The sequence below is a fragment of the Malus sylvestris genome, chromosome 5 (assembly GCF_916048215.2).
Source record: "Malus sylvestris chromosome 5, drMalSylv7.2, whole genome shotgun sequence".
NCBI classification, from domain to species: domain Eukaryota; kingdom Viridiplantae; phylum Streptophyta; class Magnoliopsida; order Rosales; family Rosaceae; genus Malus; species Malus sylvestris.
In genome coordinates, this window is record NC_062264.1 from 41,635,896 (window position 1) to 41,641,443 (window position 5,548).

The following is a 5,548-nucleotide window of genomic DNA, read 5'->3' on the forward strand; positions in this document are numbered from 1 at the left end:
GTTTGCAATACATCCTTCAAGGCATCAAACCACGGACCTTCGAAGAGCTAGCCACCCGTGCCCATGACATGGAGTTGAGCATCGCCCATCATGGGAAGAAAGAACCGATCGCTGACTACAAGATTGACAAAGTTCTTGAGGCAAAGGTGGAGAAGGCTGCGTGGAAATCCACCAAGGAAGCAATGACGGTCAACACAACTCCCCTGCATGAGCCTAAACTGCACGAACCAAGGCTCCTTGTTCGCATAAGCCTAAACTGCACGAACCAACAAAGCTCCTTGTTCGCATAAGCCTAAACTGCACGAACCAAGGCTCATCGCCTGCATGAGCCTAAACTGCATGGCACAATGCTCCTGGTCTGCACGAGCATAAAAGGCAACACCAACGCTCCTGGTCTGCACGAGCATAAAATGCGACAACCCAACGCTCCTTGCCTGCACGAGCTGAAACTGCAACACGGCACCAAATGCTCCTTGTCTGCACGAGTTGAAACTGCAAACGACACCAACACTCCTTGCATGCACGAGCTGAAACTGCAACACGGCACCAAAAGCTTCTTGTCTGTAAGAGCCTAAACTGCAAGACACAAGGCTCATCGCCTACACGAGCCTAAACTGCATGGCACAACGCTCCTGGTCTACACGAGCATAAAAGGCAACACCAACGCTCCTTGCCTGCACGAGCTGAAATTGCAACACGGCACCAAATGCTCATTGTCTGCATGAGTTAAAACTGCAAACGGCACAAAAAGAAAATACCAAAAATATGTATGTATTTGAACTACGTTTTGACTTGATCTTTTTCTTTGAAAGGGTACGTAGGCAGCTGGAATATTTAATTTCGAGTTCAGTCATATCAAAATAAAAAAAAATGTTTTATTAAAGAAAAAAAAATACATATGTTTTATGTATTTACAAAAAAATATATTTATTTATTACAGCTTCAAAAAAAAAAAATCAAAATGTCAGCAAAAAACCCAAATGCCAGGCCTATCCCTTCGCCAAAATGTCTGCTTCTTCTTCTTCCAAGCCCAGGCCTCCCTCCATTTCACAGGCCCAGATGCCAAGAGCCCAACTCTCGTGGCCTGCCCGAGCATCAGCTAAAAGAGCACCAACCGACAACGGCATCGCACGCCGTCCTCTACAACCCCTCCGACATTGCCACCTAGGTCGACTTCCTCCTCTCCGGTTTGAACCACACTGATTGAGACAGCCATGGTGAACAAGAAGTCGGTGATGGAAGTAATCAGAGCCAGAGCCGCGAGGCCGAACTTCCGCAACAACGACGACAAAGTCGTTTTCGTCGTTCACGGGCCTCCCTCCAGCTCTCAACCGCCCACTCCTTCTACCTCCCCGGCGTCGCTCCGGAGGACTTCATCAAGGGAGATGTTTTGAAAGTTAAAGTGAATAAATTGACATCTACAAAGACTCAGCTTCCTTACTCATTTTACTCTCTCCCTTACTGTAAACCTGAGAAAATCGTGGACAGTGCAGAGAATCTTGGGGAAGTACTTCGTGGTGACCGAATTGAGAATTCCCCCTATGTGTTTAAAATGCGGGAGGCTCAGATGTGTAACATTCTTTGCCGGTTGACACCTGATGCCAAAATTGTGAAGCAGTTTAAGGAGAAGATAGATGACGAGTATCGAGTGAACATGATCCTTGATAATCTACCTCTAGTCGTTCCCATTCAAAGGCCAGATCAAGAAGCTCCTACTGTTTATCAGCTTGGATTCCATGTTGGGCTCAAAGGCCATTATGCTGGGAGCAAAGAAGAGAAGTACTTCATCCACAACCATCTGGCATTTACTGTGAAATATCATAGAGATTCACAAACTGAAACAACAAGAATTGTGGGATTTGAGGTTAAACCATTCAGTGTTAAACATGAATACGAAGGGAAATGGAGTGATGCACAGACTCATTTAACTACTTGTCACCCCCATTCGAAACACACTGTTGTTAATTCTAATTCTCCCCAAGAGGTTGCCGAGAAGCAAGAAATCATTTTTACCTATGATGTTGAATTCCAGAAGAGTGATGTGAAGTGGGCTTCTAGATGGGATGCTTATCTACTGATGAGTGACGACCAAATCCCTTGGTTTTCAATTGACAACTCATTGATGATTGTCCTCTTCCTTTCGGGTATGGTAAGCGATGATTATGCTAAGAACACTCTACCGTGATATCTCCAAGTATAATGAACTTGAGACCCAGGAAGAAGCGCAAGAAGAGACAGGATGGAACCTTGTCCACGGGGATGTTCTCAGGGCTCCAAATAACTCTGAATTGCTGTGCGTATATGTTGGAACTGGTGCTCAGTTCTTTGGAATGATACTGGTGACAATGATCTTTGCTGTCCTTGGTTTCCTCTCCCCATCGAACCGGGGTGGTCTTATGACGGCAATGCTCTTGTTTTTGCCTTCATGGGAATTTTTGCTGGTTATGCCTCTGCTCGCTTATACAAGATGTTTAAAGGTACAGAATGGAAGAAAATTGCTTTCAGGACTGTAGTCATGTTCCCAGCAACTGTCTCTATCATTTTCATTGTCTTGAACACTCTAATTTGGGGCCAGTACATCGGGAACGAGAAGGCCCTCTCCGATTTGGCCAGGCAAATCCTCAGCGGCCTCGCCTATCTCCACCGGCGGAAGATCGTCCACCGCGATATCAAACCCTCGAAACTTTTGATCAACGCGAGGAAACAGGTCAAAATCACCGATTTCGGAATGAGTCGGATTCTGGCTCAGACCATGGACCCCTGCAATTCTTCTGTCGAGTTTTGCCTCCGCCAGTCCAATCATCTCACCGCAGCCTGATCTCGTTTGCTTTCATCGACCCATCATCCCAACTCCACTGTTTCGAACTCCAGCGAGAACGGCAACTCCCCATCCGACTGAACTGAAATCGACCCGAACAAGTTCTTGCACCCGGTCCGACTCAAGTCCTCGAATCGCATAACTTCTGACTGGTTGTGGGGCTGAGATAGACAGCTGATGTTATCGGCGCTGGACCTGCAGCTCTCTAAATTGAACTACTTCTGAACGAAATCGGCGGAGCCGTTTTGCGGCACCGAGCAATTCTGGAGGAGGAGGCTGTTGTTCCAAGTCGGGCCGAAGAGTCCGATCACGGATTCGAACCGACGGTTGCATCTTGCAGGGAGGTTCACGAAGACGGCGTTTGGGGTCACGTTTTGGACTCTGAATTTGCCGAGTGTGATATCGTTATTTTCAGAACAGTTCAACCGGATTTGGCAGCCATGTGAGAATCCAAATGGGTAGCGAACCGTTTTGGCGGATTTTCCCGATCCGCATATGTGTATGCATGAGCTTGAATTTTGAGCTTTGGCTATGGCGGCTGTGGAGATTGCAGGAGCTTGAGTTTTGAGCTTTGGCTATGGCGGCTGTGGAGTTTGAAAGGATAAGGACGGAGGGGTCGAGAAGTGCGGCCTTGGGCTTGGCGGATTGGAGGATTGGGAGACTATGCTCTCCGAAACGGCAGCATCTCCGCCGTTAAACATAATCCTTTGCAGCGATTGGCAGTGCAACGGATGCGCAGTGGCGGTGCTCGGTGGCAGTACAACGGGTGTGCAGCGGCTGTGCTTAGTGGTTGGGCTCAGTGGCTGTGCTCTGGGTTCTAGCTGGATCCGACATCAAGGTCACCTCCACCTACTTCGTCTCTTGCCTCGCAGCTGCCAATGACTTCAACGACCGCCGTCAAACGACTAGCCGGTCGTGAAGCTCTAAGCACCATCTTCTTCGTCCTCCTTGCTCGGCTTCATCCTTGCAAATTCCCCATCCCATCATCAAACTTTATACAAAAAATATATATTAAAAAAATGGGATGGTGGAGCAAAGTGGTGCCTCACCACGTGAAAGAAAGAAAGGAAAGAAATATATAAAATATTAAAAAAATAAAATAAAATAAAATGAATGGTGGATCAGCACCACCGGAAAAAAAAAAAAGGGTACAATAATAAAAAATAGATGGTGCTTCAGGCACCATGTGCAAAGAAAAAAAAAAAAAAAAATATATATATATATATATATATATATAATAATAATAAAAAAAAAGACCATGTGCAGAAAAAGAAAGGAAAAAAAAAATATATATATATATATATAAAGAAGTAAGTGGATCCTTGGTGGCTAACACCATGCAAAAAAAAAAAGGGGGGGGAAAGGTTTTGGAATGGATCAGTCCATGTGAAAAAATTAATATGTATGTATGTGTGTGTGTGCATAATATATGTATGTTTACGGCAAAAAAAAAAAAAAACAAATGCATCGAGAGAAATAAAGTCTGTTTTTATTTATTTTTTCTGGAAATTTTACATAAATTTGCATTATACATACTTAAAAAAAATCAAATTTACAAGAGGGGATCTTCAAGGACGATCAGGTGCCGCCTCACCACTCGGCAGAGCTCCAGAAATGAGAGGCGCCAGAGGTTGACTGTTTGAAGCCACACCACTCGGCGGAAGTCCAGGAAGAAGAGGAGCCAAAGGTTGATCATTTGGAGCTTCATTACGCGGTACAGCCCCTGAAGACGAAGGCAAATGCTGCTGGAACAAACCCACAAACCTCTGATGATCAAGTAAAATCTGACCATCAGATTCTTGCATCTGGTCAATCTTCCTCTTCATGTTTGTCGCATAGCTATGTGTGAGCTTATGCAACTGTTTATTCTCCTGCTTGAGCCCTCTAATCTCCTGTTTGAGACTCATCACTTCCGCCGCCAATGATTCAACTTGACGGGTTCGAGCAAATAGGCGTTGGGCCATATTAGACACAGAACCTGCACATTGCACACTAAGAGCCAGAGAATCCTTAACAGCCAACTCATCAGACCGTTTGGAAAGTAGTCTGTTATCTCTGGGAGTGACAAGGTTCCGGGCCACCACCGCAGCGGTCATATCATTCTTCACCACTGAATCCCCAACGGTAAGATGACCAGTAGGGGATATGAAGGATGGGCGCCATATGTTGTCTGGAGAAGAAGGGACTGCCTCTTCACCAAGATTCAAGTCAAAATGACGGTCGGAGGGTCCAGACATTTTCAAAGTATTGAAGGAAGAAGAAAACGGACAAATCAAGATCTTAGAAGTGCAAGAAGGGAGTTTTCACGAGCGAAAATTCAAGTGTGCTTTGAAACGAACTGCATGCCTCTATAAAAAAATCAGCACTCGACGGGATTTCAGAGATCGAAGAGGCGAGCTCAGAATTCGAAGAGGCCATTCAAAAATCGAAGAGGCAAGCTCGGAAATCGGAGAAGCATCTTGCTTTTCCAGACGCGTAGGCACCCGTCACACGTAAACTCAGCTTTGCGGAAATCACGGGTAATTTGTCGAAGCGCCGATCCCAGATATCGAAGAGGCGCCAGTCTTTTTCAGCCGCGTCATCACCTGCCATATGCACACTCAACTTTGCGCAAATCACGGGCAATTTGTCGAAGATTTTCGGTGAAGGAGAAAGCACGTGAAAGTTTACTGTTCAATCACGCGTTAGTTGCCGACACAAGTGAAAGAATAGTACCTCTACAAGTATTAA

General features: G+C 45.6%; 1 pseudogene; it reads left to right on the forward strand.

The window, feature by feature from the left end:
- The first annotated feature begins 1,005 nt into the window (after window positions 1-1,005).
- Window positions 1,006-3,205, forward strand: LOC126622925 (transmembrane 9 superfamily member 8-like; annotated as a pseudogene).
- The last annotated feature ends 2,343 nt before the right edge of the window (window positions 3,206-5,548 follow it).